We start from the raw sequence: 15,636 nt of genomic DNA, 5'->3' as shown, positions 1-15,636 counted from the left end.
TCTCTCCCAGCCCCTCCCTCCCTCCCCCTCTCTCCCTCTCTGTCTCACTCTTCGCCTCTCTCTTTTCTCTCTCAAGTGTTTTCAATTTTATTCTGAGTGGAATTAACTACCCCTGATGTCAAATTGCCGCCGAAATCGATAATAATATCTTTACAAAAGAGGATATTCTTCTCTCGGAGAACGGCCTCTGAAAAATGGAAAATTTAGTCGAAATTGATTCATTACTTGACACTTTATAGAACGGCTGCGTATTGATCGCACCTGTCATGTCCCATCTCCCCTAATCGAAGCTGAAGGCCGGCTCCGATGCCTGCTATTTTTCATAATTCCACCGCAGCCGACAGCTCCACAAACACCGCCGCTCGCTCAGCCTCCGCCTCCCCGGGCCGGCCGCCACCGTGCGCCCTCGGCCTGGCCCTGGCCCTGCCGGCCGCACTGCACGGCTGTCCCTCCGTCCATCTGCCCACCAATTCTGCAAATGCCCTCTGTCCGTCCTCCCCTCCCTCCTTCTGTCTGTCTGTCCTTCCTGCCCCAGCCCCAAGCCCTAAGTCTGTCTGTCTGTCCTTTTCCTGGACCAGCCCCCACATCCGTCCCCAGTCTTCCAACACCCTCGCCTCTCACCCTTGTCTGTCTGTCTGAATTCCCACTCCCAGGCACACGCCCTGGCTGGCTGCCTCCCCCTGCCCTCCTGGCTCCCATCTGTCTTGTGTCTGTCCGTCTGCCCTCCTTGCACCTCGTTCATCCTGGGCCTTCATCCTTCCACTTACCAGGCCCCTCTCGGTCCATCCTCTCCCACCCGGGATAGGCGGTGGGGTGAGGGAGGGGTGGCCATGCTGTTTGTTTGCACCCCTTTCCCAGCTGACTGGACTCCCCCATTCCCTCTGCTCTCCCAACATCCACAGCAGTGTGGCTTGGCCTAGCTTCAGCCCCGGCTCCCCCGGGACGCCCCGTCCTTCTCCCCAGCCCCTCTCTGCCCGGCTTCTCCTCGCCTCCCTCCCTGCTCTCTTTAGTGTTCTCTCCGTGCCTCCCTCCTCCCCTTTCCCTCCCTCCCTGCCTCCTCCCCAGGCCCTGTGGGCTTGGCTTTGCCCTCAGCAGAGACCCAGAGATGAATCAGGCACAGGCCCTGCCCACAGGGAGCCTCAAGCCCCGAGGGATGGGGGATGGCTGGCGGTCATACTGAGCCAGAGGACGCAGTGGTAGGGTGGGCCTGGCTCTGGGAGGACGCAGAGCCATGTAGGCAGGGTGCTTGTCTGCACAAGGTCCTAGTCTAATGTGGGGGCAGAGGGGAGGGCAGGGGAGCCTGGTGGTTAAGAACACAGACCCCTCGGCCAGGCTGCTTGGCTCCAGGTCCCCTTCTAATACTAACTAGCTGTGTGACAGTCGGCAAGTGATTCTGTGGCTCAGTTTCCTCATCAGTAAAGTGGGGGTGACACTTGTAACAGCACCTACCTCTTGGAGTTGTGCCTTGAGACTTGCTTGAGTTAATCTGTGTATAGAGTTTAGGCAGTGCTGGGCACCAGGCAAATCCCATTAAACGGTCATTGTCATGACTACTGACATGCTGGGATTTGGGCCCCATTCAGCCTCCCTCGCCCACACCACCCCCACCTCCCCTTTTGCTCTTGTGGTTCCGGGAGGGCTGCAGTGGTGGGGAGGGAGTTAAGGAGATGGAAACTTGGGGTGGGGGGCTCCTGGTTTCACCCTCTGTCACCTTTAGTGCTGTCACTGCAGCAGGAGGCATCTTTGTTAAAAGCAATCTCGAGACAGCCGACAGCCCTCACGGAGGGGTCCTCTTGCTCTTGGGGGTTCCGAGAATCTAGCGGATATTACAGACCCCAGAGGTATGCTCTCTCCTTCATGGGTAATAAATTCAGTCCACTGGGTGTTATAGGCTGGTGAGGGTATTCTCCTGCTCCCTCTCTCCCGGTCTCCCCCTCTCCTAGGGGGCATTAAACACCCTGAGGGTGTCCTCTCTCAGTGGGGTATTAACTACAGTCTTCTGCTGCTGCAGCCTCCCTGGGGATGTTAAGTACAGCTTAATGATCCCCCTCCTGTGAGACGCTTCCTTCAGCCAAGTAGGCAGTGTTGGCAACACTGCTAACGAGGGAATGTGTGCCCCTGCCGGCCGCGGGGATGCTGTGCAGCGAGGGGTCTCTTTCACTGAGCACCTACTATGTGCCTTACGCGGCGCTGCACGCTCTGACATCGTCTTCTCATGAATCCTCCCAAACGCTAGGACTCAGAGAGGGAGCATACATTTTCCAAAATGCACAGCCCCAAAAGGTGTTCCAGAAATCAAGACGGTGTCTTCTGGGGGTGGGGGATGCTGAGGGTGTTCTGAACAGTCAGATGGTGCTGTTCCCATTCCCACCAGTGTGTAGGATGCACAGGGCAATGGGTCCTGGCCCCTCCCCCCCAGAGCATCAGCGCTCTCCTTGAGGGGTCCTCCTCACCCTCTGATTGGGACTGCAAGCCCCTCAAAGGTGTTACCATTACGGTCTGGGACATTTTCCTGTCTCCCAGAGGGGTGTGGTTTAGAGATAAAGTCTTAAAGCCCTCTTGACTGATGGTCTTCCCTATCTCAAGGGTGTCCCTCACATTCCAAAGATGTTCTGTTTTCCAATAGGGTGTCGTGTATGGTGTGATAAACTGTATCTCTCCAGAGGGTGTCCAATCTTACTGAAGGGTGTTATCTACAGTCAATTGAGCTCTTTCTGCTTAGGTGTTCTGTCCCTCTTCACAGGGGTTTAATGGTCATGAAATGCATTCCAGTTGGTGGACTTGAAGCCTTGATGGTGTCCCAGCTCTCTTGGAGGGTGTAGCCAAGGGAGTCATTCATATCTACCCAGAGGGTGTCACCTTTCTCCCAAAGGGTGTCCTGTGTGGGAGGAGTCCTGCCCCATAGAGGGTGTTCTGGAACCTCCTCCTTGGCATTCAGAGCCAGGCACTGGGCAGCTAGAGGAGGAATGCTTTCTGTAGTATGCTGGGTGTTACAGACACACTCAGAGGCAGACACAGATATGCATACACAGACTTGCCATCTGCACACGCGGCACACACGTGCATACCGTAATACAGGAAGTGGGAACACACGACCTGTACATGGAAACATTCAGGCACACGCACAGAAACATATGCACAAACACTGTAGTTGGGCAACTGTGTTCAAGTAGGCTGTGGACAGTCCCGGGGCTGTTATGGACACGCAGAGGACCATGGCCCTGGGAGAAAAGGTCGTAAATGGAGCCCAGTGAAGCCTGTTGGCTCCTTGAAAGAATGTTCCCTACAGCCCAACTGCAGAAAAGGTACAGACAAGTGAAGGAATTCTTGTTTTCTGTTAAAATTCTTAATATTTTAATGGGATTATTCAGAAGCAGCAAGCTCACAGCAAATGCGTGTTTATTTGGTACTTGGTGCGGTACCAGCTGTGCTCCACGCGCCCCTGCGGTTTAACCCTCCCAACCACTCTAGGAGGGAGGTCATTATTGTCCCATTTTGCAGATGAGGAAACTTGAGGCTGGGGATGTTTAGCGACTTGCCTGAGTGAGTGGTGAGTGGGAGTGAGGCTAAACCCTGTCTGTCAGGCAGGGCTGAAGTTCTCTTCTAGCCTCTCAGCACCTTGGTCTCAGCACCTGGGTGCTGGTGGGGTTGGTGAGATCCCACAGAGCTGTCCTGGCCCCCCTATATCCACCTGGGGACTGCTGTCTTGCCGTGAGACCTACTTTCTCCTCCAGGGGTAGAAGCCTCCAGGGGCTGCCCGGATGAGAGCTGCCTTTCCCCAGAGAAGGTGGTGTGGGGCTTGGCGGGTTGGAGCCTGACCTGGGAATGGGAGGTAAAAGTGGTTGCGGGGCAGTGGCAGTGGGAGAGAGGGCAGGGTGAGGGGCAAGGGGCAAGGGGCAAGGGAGAGGATAGGAAGGTAGACAGTGAGGGTGAGGGTCAGGTTGGGCCAGGAGGAGGAAGTCCGGCCAGGAGCTGAACTGTGGGTCTGACCTGCCCTGAGGCTGGTCGATATTGACTTGTTATTTCAATGGGAACAGATCTGGCTGGGCGGGGCCCTTCCCTGTCACTGCAGGTGTGTGTGTGTGCCGGTGACCTTGTGGGCGTGTGAAGGGGAGTGTCCGTGTGCCAGCCCTGGGTTCTGCCTATGTGTCAGTGAGGGCTTGTGTGTCCAGGCTGTGTGTTGGGAGTGGAGTGTGGCTGTGTGTCACTGTGCATCTGGGTGTCTTTGTGTCCAGTTTGTGGGTCAGTGGATCAGGGAGTGGCTGTGGGTTGGAGAAGGTGTGGTGTGCAGGCTGTGTTTGTGCATATGTTTCTCTGTGTGTGCCTGAATGTCTCCGTGTACGGGTTGTGTTTCCACTTCCTGTATTATGGTAGGCATGTGTGTGCTGCGTGTACAGATGGCAGGTCTGTGTCTGTGTGTCTGTGTCCGTCTCTCTGTAGGGCTGTGTGTCCCTGAGTGTGTGTTTGCACTGTCTGCCTTAAACTGTTTCCATATGTCCCTCTGTCCCCGTGTCTCCTATCCAGGCTGCGTGTGTGCGGGTCCGTGTTCCAGTCCGGGTCCAGGTTTGCGTGTCCAGCAGAGGTCCTGACCGCATCGTCGCCACCTCCACCTCGCGCCTGTCCGTTTGTCCGCGCGTCCTCCTAGGGAGGAGCAGGGCGGAGGGGAAGGAACGGGGAGAGGAGGGGGTCTCTCTACCTCTCCACCCACCCCCGCCCCACCCCCACTCCCTCAGTCCCGGGATCGAACCTTATTTAGAGTCGCGATTCGACATCTGTTTTCAAATTTGATCAGCTCTGAACTTTATTTTCCGAGTTTGAGGAAAATTATATTCCATCGATCGCGCCCCCGCCCCCTCCCCCGCGCCGCCGCCGCCGCCTCCATATATCTGCGCGCCGAGCCCGGCCGGGCGGCCGCGAGGGCGGGAGGCGCGCGGCGCGCAGAGGAGGAGTGGAGGGAGGAGGAGGAGGAGGACGAGGACGAGGAGGAGCAGGAGGAAGAGGAGGACGAGGAGAAGGCGCAGGAGGCAGGGCCGCCCCGCGCCCCCAGCCGGCCAGGCTGTCCCTGGCGCGCGCCCACCCGCGCTCGCTGCGCTGCGCTTCCGCCCGAAGCTCCGTCCTCAGCTCTCCGCGTCTCTGCTCTCTTTGCGCGTCTGTCTCGCTGTCTCTCTCCCTCTCTGCATCTCCCCGTCTCTGCTTGTCTCCCCGTCTCTGTTTCCCTGGCTGTCTCGCCGTCTCTGAGTCTCTCCAGTCCCGGCGTCTCAGAGACTACCTCTCCTCGTCCTCTGGGTCTCTGCCTCCCCGGGGCTCTGGGCATCTCCCCCCATCCCGCCCCTCGCCCCGGTGCCCCCTCCCCAGGACGCCGCGGGGGCCATGGCTGCGGGATCCGAACTTTAAACACTTCTCCCTGGACCGGAGCGGATGCGCAAAGCCCAGAAAGTGAGTGAGCGCCGCGGGCCGGCGCAAGGGCGGGGAGGGGGCGGGGATTCCCGCCCGAGGAGGGGCGGGCGCGGGGTGGTCCTGGGAGGCCTGCCAAGCTGGGCCTCCGAGCCCGTGGAAGGGCAGGATGATGGGGTCATCCGCCCCAGCTGTGGCGGGCAGGTGGGGCTGCGCCCAACTCTGGGAATGTGGGAGGCGGGTAGCACTGGAGGTGCGGCCTAGGGACAGGGGTGCGAGATTTGGGGGCGGGTAGGGAGAGCGAGTGAGAGCCACGGAGATGGGGTCTTCGAGACACTGGACTGAAAATCTGGGAACGGGGGTTGGTGGCCGACCTGAAGGTGGATTTGGATGTTTGGGGCTGAGGAGTCTGGATATTTGGGGCTAGATTCTGAGTGGGGTTTAGAGGTCAGGGCTGAGGGCTTGAATATTTGGGATCTAGGGGCTCAAAGCCAAGAGACTGGGCACTTGGAGCAGAAGATCTAGATATTTGAGGTTGGGAGCTGACTGGGGCTGGGAGTCAGGACTGGGGGTGTGGATATCTGGGACTGGGGATCAGCACAGGAGTTTGGATTTGAGGGGGCCAGAAGTCTGGATTTGGAGTTGGAGTTCAAGGCTGAGGGTCTGGTAAATTTGGATCTGGATATCTGGGGTCTGGATATTTGGTGTGGAGGGTCACAGGGTCTGTAGGAAGGACATTTGGGCCAATTCTGGGGTCTGCACACTTCGGGGCAGGGAGTACTGGCCTGGCCTTGACCTTCGTGGGGCTAGGGCCCTCTGGGACACCCTTTCTATCTATCATTCCACCACTGTCACAGGGCTCTGCTGGGCCACTTCTGTTATCTCTCCCCTGGCTGGGTCTCTCCTCACTGTCTCTCTGTCTCTGTCTCTCACAGCATCTCTGTGTCCACCTCTAACTCTCCCAGGATCTGTCTCTCTATCTCTGTCTCTCGCAGCATCTCTCTCTTCCTTTTTGGGTCCAACTCTTAGCCTATCTCTCTCTAAATCTCTGTGCTTATCTCTCCCTGTGTCTCTTTCTCTCTCAGCATCTCTGTCTGTCTCTGTCTCTTACTGTCTCTCCATCTCTGTCTCTCCCGGCATCTCTGTCTCTGTCTCCCCCTCACTGGTTTCCGCTCAGATTAAGCCGGGGACCTAATTCCAGGCCCAGGATCGAATTTTCTGGCAACAAAGGGAAATAGCGAATCGATCGGTCGCTCCGGAGATTAAGAGACAAGCGGCGCGCGGATCTATCACGGCTAAACGGCCCCCCCGCCCGCTCCCCCCGCCCGGCCGGCCCGCGGAGGCCCAGACGCGCTCCGCATCGCCAAGCAGCCTCAGGAGCCCTGGCCGCCCGGCAGGCTGGGCCTCGACCAGTCCAGAGCTAACTGTGTGCCCCGCGGAGGGCCAGAGCCATGGGAGGGACCCGAGAGCCAGAACTGGCTCCCCAGGGAGGGGAGGACAGGGGAGCAAGAGAAATCGAGTCAGCAGACCATCTGGCAGAGTCACACTGCACCCACCTGTGGCCTCAGGTAACTAACCTTTCACTCACACTTGTCTATCAATGCACCTGTCACACCCATGTTCCCCCTTCAACTCCCCAAATCTGGACTTGCAGGTAACATCTATCTCCTCATAGCTGCCTGCGTGCAACACCTGTCCTCCATACCTGTTCCCTTCATCTGCCCTGGAGATAACACCTATTTCCTCTCACCTGCCCCTCCAGGTAACACTTGTCCCCCTCACACCAGCCCTTAAGATGTCTGAGCTCTCGGGGAGCATATGTCCCTTCTTACCTGCCCCTCCAGGTAACACCCGTTCTCTAAAATCTGCCCCTTCCACTGGAATCCCTGCATTTTATCTCATTTCATGCCACACTGGCCCCTTCCTACCTGTAAATGAGCCATCCCACCTGTCCCCTAAAGCTCTAAACTCACCTGTTCCTCACACATTCGTATTTCTTCACCTCTTCCTCTTCTCAAGCAGTACCGAGCCACCACACGTGCACACGCTCACATACACATTCCTTCCTTTGCAAACAAGCACTCACACGTGCAACCTGCTAACCTGTCCCCTCAGGTAAGGCCTGCCCCCGCCAGTCCCCAGCCTCCTGGCCCTCACCCATCCTCCTCCGTGACAGTGCTGCACCTGCCCAACACCCCAACACCTGCCCTCCCAGAAGAGCTGGCCACAGACAGGTCACCTGAGAGCACAACTGCCGCTCACACCCCTCTCTACCTGTACCTGACACTGTCACTGACTTCCAAGGACTCCCCCGTACCTGTCTTTCCTACTTGTCATTTCAGGTTACTCATCACAGACAACAGAAGCACCTCACCTTCCCTACCTGTGTCCTAACCCCAAGCACTACCTGATCTCCAACCCACACACTGGTACCCTCCTCATGGCCTTCCCTGCCATCATGCCTTTCTCTAAGCCCTTGTCCCCTCAGAGTGCCCCGTCTCACCTGCACACTTGCTCACCTGTGTCTCACTCCTAGCGCTGTGTCTGCCTCTCTTGGTCTCTCACTGTCTCTCACTATACACACCACTACTTCACACAGACACACGTTTGGGGCAGGAATCTGTCCTTGACCACAGGTATCTGTGTCACCTATATACCTGTTTTCCCAGGTACTCTCTACCCACTTCTCTTCTTGTCCCTCAGGTACCCTCTATCTACTTCTCTTCTTTCCTACATACCTAATTTCTCATGTTTCTCTCTCTCTCTCTCTCTCTCTGTCTTTTGCTGCACAAGGTCACACCAGTAACCCCCTACACCTGCTGTTCCTCACCTGTTTATCCTGGGGAATCCTCTGCCCTGGTAACACATTCAATCATTTCCTCAGCAAACAGGTACCGAGGCTTCCGCACCCCCTACGCATACCCCCACTTAATCTCTCTTTGCTTCACATCTCTTCAGCTGGGTCTAGGGGACACCTTCTCCTGGACACAGCCCTGTCCCATGGACAGGCACCTGGTTCCCCACACTCCAGCCACCTCTCTCCTTTTCCTCCCCCCAAACATCCATATGACTGGAGTCCCTTTGCACCTTCTGCAAGCATTGTGAACCCACTGCACACCTCTGTCTCATTCTCTGGTATGTTCACTTTCGCTACCTGTCCCTGCAGCCTATATCACCCCCACATCTTTAGGAACAAACTCTCAGATCTCTCCCACCTGTCTCCAACCTGCTTGTCTCCAGAAACACCAGTCCCCTTTGTTAGCACGTGTCTCTGACCAGCTCTCTCCTCAAGGAGCGCCTTCCTCTGGGTGCATAATACCTGTAGCATGCGTTAGACACGTGTCGCCTGTTCCCAGCCACCCCACACACTGCTCCCTGCACTGCACAGCATCTTAAGTCCGAGGGGCTCTCGATTCAAATGTGCATCAGAAAACACCTGGTCCAGGTATCACTGTCTGATGAGCAGGTGCTTGTAATGTGTGCCCCACCTGTTCCCACCACGTAACACCTGCCCTCACCATATATACTGATGGTGACAGTGAGGATGAGGATGAGGGAGATGTGACGGACAAATCCCGACTAATGTTTTCCATAGTGTCTATTGTATTCTCTTATCTTTGTGTTCCTCACAGGACCCTCATGGAGGCAGGTTACTTGCCTCTTGTCCCCATTTTACAAGAAGGAAACTGAGTCCACAGAGTTTCTTTGAGGTCCCGGAAACAGGTAGATGTTAGAGATTTGGAGTGAAATCAAGGGCTTCTGACTTCAGAGACTGCCCTCCTAGCCATCCAGGTGTCCTTGCCTCCCCATCTGCCCCTAGGTGACTCTCCTCTACAGGACACACCATATCCACCTAGTGACTTTGGTGACACTTGGCTTCTTCATTACCTCCAACCCCATCTCCCTACACTCCAGGGCTCACTTTCTCACCCTCCATTGATCCTGGGGCTACATGCTCACCCCCACCTCCCCCACAAGCTGTTTGGGGCCAGCACAGCCCTCCAGCGCACCCTTGCCTCCCCAGACACACCCCTGCTCCCAAACCGCCCCTCCCTGCATGCTCGCCTTTGCTTTCCGGGCACACCCTCACTTCATTTCCTTTCTCCATTTCCACCTTGCACCACCTGCCCCTATTCTCCTTGTCCCCTGTCCATGTCTGCCAGTCTGATTCTGAGGTCTCTCTGTCTCTCTGGTTCTGGTCTCTCCACCCCTCTGTCCCGCCCTGTCTTTTTTCTCTGTCTTCCCAGTCTCTCTTGTTCTCTGTATTTCTCTGGTTGTGGTGTCTTTGTCTATGTCTGTTTCTCTCTGTACAGGGTCTTTACAGCTCTCTGACTCTCAGTTTCTCCATATCCTGGACTCTGTGTCTGTCTCCTTGTTTCGTCTCTTTCCTCCTTTTCTGCCTCTGGCCCTTGCTCTGTCCTCTGACAGTACAGATATTGGAGGGCGGCATCATACTGACCTGCGTTCAAGTCTAGGCTCACTTCACCCCTGTGGGACTTTGGCCAAGTTACTTTTCCTGTCAGAGCCTCAGTTTCCACATCTGTGAAATGGGCATCCATCGTGGCAGTTCCTACCTCACAGGTGGTGGCAAGGATGGGGTGCTGAGGGAAGCAAAAGGCCTGGGTCAGAGGGGACGCTGAACTTCCTTCTGTGGGTTCCCCTGCCCCTCCTGCCTCTCCCCTAGGCTGCTCCTCACATTCCCTTCACCTGGCTGTCAGTGGGAGTGCGTGTGCGCAGGGTGGAGGATGGAGGGAGAGGTGGGCAGAGGCATCCCCGCCAGCCCAGGCCTGGGCATGGGACCCAGTGTGGGGCTGGGGACAGGGATCGATCCGCCTCGGCGGCAGTGCGCGGGCCAGGATTGCATCTTGTCACAATAATTTATTGCTCTCATCCCGTCTGATCGATGGCGTTGAATTAGCGCCGTGCCTGATGCCCCTGGAGCCCTAAGTCCCCCCGCAGCCCGGCTGGACCCCGGCCCTTGTGGGATCCCCGGTGGCCCAGCACCCAGCTCCAGCCTCAGCCCGCCCAGGCCCTGCCCCTCGCCCGGGCCCTCAGGCCTGCCCCACTGCCTCTGGTCCCTCATCCCTCGGAGTCTCTCCGGTCCCCAGTTCTCTGCCCCTCATGTTTGCCCTCCTGGGTCTTTGACCCCATTTCTCTGTTCCTCCTTTGCTCTGACCCTGGATCACCCACTTCTCCCCATTTTGTCCTCAACTCCTTATCATCTGATTCCCTGTCCCTGTCTGCTCCTGCGTCTCAGTCCCATCCATCTGCCCCTCTAGCTCTCGGCTCCATCTGTATTTCCCCAGGCCTCTGACCCTGTCTCTTTGCCCTCCTCATTTCTGTGCCTTGATCTCCTGCTTTCTGTCCCTTTGATCTGCTATCTCTGTCTCTCTGATTCCCTGCTGAGCACCGTTTAATCTGGATTCCACCTCAACACCATTTCCTCAGTACACTCTTGGTGCCAAGCCCCAGGCTCTGTCGGGATGCCTGAGCCCTGGTTCTTGGTGGTTGCCGTCTAGAAGCATTCTGGGTCTCTGGGCTCCCTGAGTAGCTGGTTCTGGTGTACACCACACCCCGCTTCAGCTCTCTGCCCGCACCCCTCCAGCATCACCAAATAACGGTCATTTCCCTACTGTCTGTCACTCTGATAGAGGGGTGGGGCCTGTGTGGAGTGAGGCTGGGGTGGAGGTAGAATGAAGGCAAGGGTGGGGAAGGGGCGGGAGTTGGGGATGAGGACCAGGAGGAGAGGTAGAGGATGGAGCTGGGGTCTGGGTGGGGTGGGACCTGGTGGAGGTGAGGAGGAGGGGTAGGGTGGGCTTTGGAGTTGGGGTGGGTCGGACTCCCAGGGGACACCAACCTCCCAGGACTGAAGAAGGGTGAGGTGGGGCAGAGAACAAGGAATCCACACCTTAGATCTGCCCACTGCCGCGCCCACACCTGAACCTTCTGCTCCTACCTCCAGGGCCGGGCTCGCCTGCATCCCTCTCCTGCTTCTGCCCTAATCCCTCAATTTTCCGCATCTCTGCCCCTCCTCTCCTTCCTCCCAACCCGGGGTCTCGGGCGCAGCCCTCGCTCTCCCGTGACCTCCAGCTTTCTAATCGACTTTGTTTCAGCCTCTCTGGTTCGCTCCTTCTGCTGTGTTTCCCCACCTCGATCTCCCCTGCCTGTCTCTCTGTCTCTTCTCTCTGCGTATGCATGTGGCTCCCAGTCCACTTCCTGTTTCTGTGGGACCTGTCCTCGTCCTCTGTGTCTCTTTCCGTCTCTGTGCCTCCCCGTGGGGTTCCTGCCTATCCCCTCCATCTCCCTCTGAGTCTCGCTCCTGCTTCCTCTCTGTTCTCCATGTATCACGCTCCACCCCTCGGTCTCTCTTCCTCCTTGCATGTCTCCCCTTCTCTGTGTCCCCACCCCAGCCTCCAGCTCCTCTATCTCTCTGGGTCTCTGAGGGGAGGCAGGGTCCATGGATGGGGTCGGGGAGCAGCCAGAGCTCCCTCCGCCTGGCGGTGGCGCCTCCGCCCTGCCTCTCCCCTCCCCAGAGCTGTTTGGTAGGCGGGGTGCGTGGCACTGCGGCTCCCACCTCCCCGGGGACGCTCCCTTGCCACCCCCCAACTGACATCGTTTGGAGCGCTGTCCGCAGCCCCAGGGACATCAGGCAGATATAGATTCAGGGAGAGAGACAGAGATGCAGAGACACACACACAGGGCCCAAGGCAGAGACAGAGACAGAGAGGGAGAGACAGAGGGAGTGGGGTGTGGGTCTCTGCCCTTGCCCTCACCCACAGGCCTCTCTGTCTCTGGCCTGGAGCCTCCTCACCTCTCAAGTGAGGGTCACAGACACACCTTCCCCAGCCTGGGAAGCCAGCCCTGTCTGCCATTCTGTCCCTGTGTGTCCTGCACAGTGCAGTCGAGGCTGTGTGTGTGTGTGTGCGCGCACGCGCGTGCGCGTGCGCAGATGCACATGACTGTGTGACTTGTGTCACAGTGTCTGTGAATGTGACCTGTGTAGACATGCATGTTCCTGGGCACAGGTGACTAAGTATGGGTGCTGAGTGGAGCCACACATGTCCTGTCTGTGAGTGTGTCATGTCTGTGAGCGTGTCATGTCTGTGTGTCATGTCTGTGATGTGTGTCATGTCTGTGTGACACGTGTGTGGTGTTCAGCTGTGTCTGGTGCGACTGTCCAAAGCTCTGGAGTTGTGCCGTGTCTGGTGTTTTCACATGGTGTGGCTGTGCAGGGTGGGCCCCAGGGACCTGGGGCAGCTCTCATTTCTGAGGGCAAGATGAGGAGGTTCAGTCCCAGAGAAACAGGATGGAAGGACCAAGTGAGTGCGCCCCTGAGAGGACCCTGGCAGCTGGGCTGGTGAGTGTGGGTGTGAGGGATGCAGCTAAGAGACCCCCAGATCTTATGTGTCACAGACCAGCTGTGTGTTTGTGTGGCGCTGTGTTGGTGTTCAGGGGTTGCTGTTGCGTCTCTGAACTTGTGGGCTTGTGTCTGAGTCTGGGTTCAGATGTGGACGTGTGTGTGTGCATGTGTGTGCGCATGCATGTGTGTGCCTGCGTGGCAATTTGCAGGAGCTGAATGTACCAGCTTGAGTGTTGGTTCGTAACAATTGAGTGATACTGTGTGTCCAGCCCTGAAGAGCGCTGATGACTGTTTGTGTATGTGTATGTTTGTGTGGTTGCATGTTTCTGTGTGGCTGTTGGATGGCGCATGTGTGTGCAATTTGTATGAACTTGAATCCAAGTCTGTGTGTGAAGCTGTGTTTCTGGTGTCACCCTGTCTGCTTCTGTGTGTTTTCTGTGGGTCTGTCTCTGTGTTAAGGGCGACTGTGGTTTTGTGTGTGTCCATGTGGGGATTACAATGTGTGGTATTGAGAGTAGTAGTAAGCTGCGAGTGGTGTGTGAGTGTGGTGTGTGGTATGTGGGTGATGTGTGTGATATGAGTGTTGTATGTGGCATGTGGTGTGATGTGATGTGTGCGGGTGTGTGTGTTGTGTATGTGGTGTGATGTATAATAGTGTCTGTGGTATGGTGTGTATGTGATGTGTGTGGTGTGTATGGTGTGTGTGTGGTGTGTGGTGTGCATGTGGTGTGTATGATGAGCAGTGTATGTGATGTGTATGATGTGTGTGTTGTGTATGTGTGTATGTGGTGTGTGGTGGATATGTGGTGTGTGGTATGTCTGATGGGCAGTGTATATAGTGTGTGTGGTGTATGTGAGAGTGATGTGTGTGTGTATGGTGTGTATGCAGTGTGTGGTGTGTGTGGTGGATGGGATGTGTGTGGTGTGTGTATTTGTGTGTGGTGTGTATTTGTGTGAGGTGTGTGTATGTGTGTGGGGTGTGTGTGGTGTGTGTGTGGTGTGTGTATGTGTGGGGGGTGTGTAGGGGTGTGTATGTGGTGTGTGGTGGATATGTGGTGTGTGGTATGTCTGATGGGTAGTGTATGTAGTGTGTGTGGTGTATGTGAGAGTGATGTGCTATGTGTGAGGTGTGTATGCAGTGTGTGGTATGTGTGTGGTGGACATGGTATATGTGGTGTGGATGTGTATGGTGTGTATATGTGTGGGGTGTGTATGTGGTGTGTGGTGTGTGGTGTGTCTGTGATGGGTAGTGTATGTAGTATATGTCATGTATGTGAGGGGTAGTGATGTGTGTGTATATGGTGAGTATATGGTGTGTGTGTGTGATGTGTGTGTGGTGTATGTGGCGTGTGGTGTGTGTGTGTGGTGTGTGTGATGCATGTGCGTATTTATGTGTGTGTGATATGGTGTGCGTGGTGTATGTGGTGTATACCGTGTGTGTGTATGTGGTGTGTGGGGTTAGGTGTGTGTGTGGTGTATGTGGTGGGTATGTGTGTGGCAGGGGTGTGTATGTATGGTGTGTTTGTGGTGTGTGTATGTGGTATGTGTGGTGTATATGTGGTGTATACGTGTGGGGTGTGTGTACACCCCAGGCACAAAGTCACCCCCAACCAGGGTCAGGCCAGAGTATCTGATGTGGGCAGTGTGGGAATGGGGGTGGTGTCCGGGATGAGGGGGGCATGCTCATGCAGGAAACCCCACATCACCCCTGAACCCCCTCCTCTCCAGGACAGGCACAGGGTCTCCTGGTACCTGTCAAGGGCAGCCCCTGAGCCTGCTCTGTGTTCACATGGACATGGCCATAGTCTGGACGGACAGGTGTGTGAGCACACACACAGTCTGTGACCACAGAGAGCCGGCTTCGTGCACCCAGATGGGACAGGGTGTTGGGGGCTCGTCTGTGTGGCAAGAGATGGGTGGGGCTGGCAGCGGGCCCATGGCTGGGGCTGTGCATGGTGTGTATTTGCCTACTAGTGGGTGTCGCTGTGGGTCTCTACTATGTGCACAGATGTGTCCTACATGGGTGTGTGGCGTAAGGAGGGCTATTTCCCCAGATTGTGCCTGAACATGTGGCCATGGGTGGGTGCAGTCGGGGTGTGTGCGTGTGTGCGCGTGTGTGTCAGGGCATGGTGTGTGCATGCGGGGGCGGCGGTGGGAGAAGGGTCTTGGGCCGCGTCTCTCTCCTCTTTAGACAGAGCCCCGGAGAAGATATGAAATTTAAAAAAAAAATCAATTTTCATTCCACTTGTGCAGATTGTGTTAAGGGGAGGTGGGGATGGGGGGCCTGGGTGAGGGATGAAGGGGCTGGGGGGCGGTGCGAGGCCCGAGGCGGCTCCCGAGGCCGCCGGCGCAGCTTAGAGAAATCAAAACAACTGGTTAAACCCCAGCCCGGGGGGCCGGGGTGATGGGGGGTTAGGAGACAGAGGCAGAGAGAGAGGACAGAGAGCCCAGAGAAAGAGAGGGACAGAGACAGACAGAGACAGAGAGAGGCACCCAGAGAGAGAGATGGGGGAAACAGAGACACTCAGAGATGGAGATATTTAGAAAGAGAGGTAGGCCGAGATGAGCAGCAAAGACCCTCAGTGACAGAGACAGACAGAGACCCTCAGTGACAGAGACAGAGACCCTCAGTGACAGAGACAGACAGAGACCCTCAGTGACAGAGACAGACAGAAAGACACGCCAACACCCGAAGGAGCTGAGAGAGACCGGGAGACCTTTGTCTCGAGAGACAGCCACAGAAGCAGGTCTGAGACAAGGGCACGTGTCACATACACGCACACACACACATGGATCACGGACCCATGCAGAGACACGCTTGGGAAGTCCACAGACGGAGGGACAGGCAGACAGATGGGGATGGTGGGAGCAGGAGTGGCAGG

Source organism: Rhinopithecus bieti, unplaced genomic scaffold, assembly GCF_001698545.2.
Source record: "Rhinopithecus bieti isolate Rb0 unplaced genomic scaffold, ASM169854v2 scaffold_33065, whole genome shotgun sequence".
In the NCBI taxonomy this organism is placed as follows: domain Eukaryota; kingdom Metazoa; phylum Chordata; class Mammalia; order Primates; family Cercopithecidae; genus Rhinopithecus; species Rhinopithecus bieti.
The sequence above is the reverse complement of the archived record's forward strand: the minus strand, read 5'-3'. Positions refer to the sequence as shown.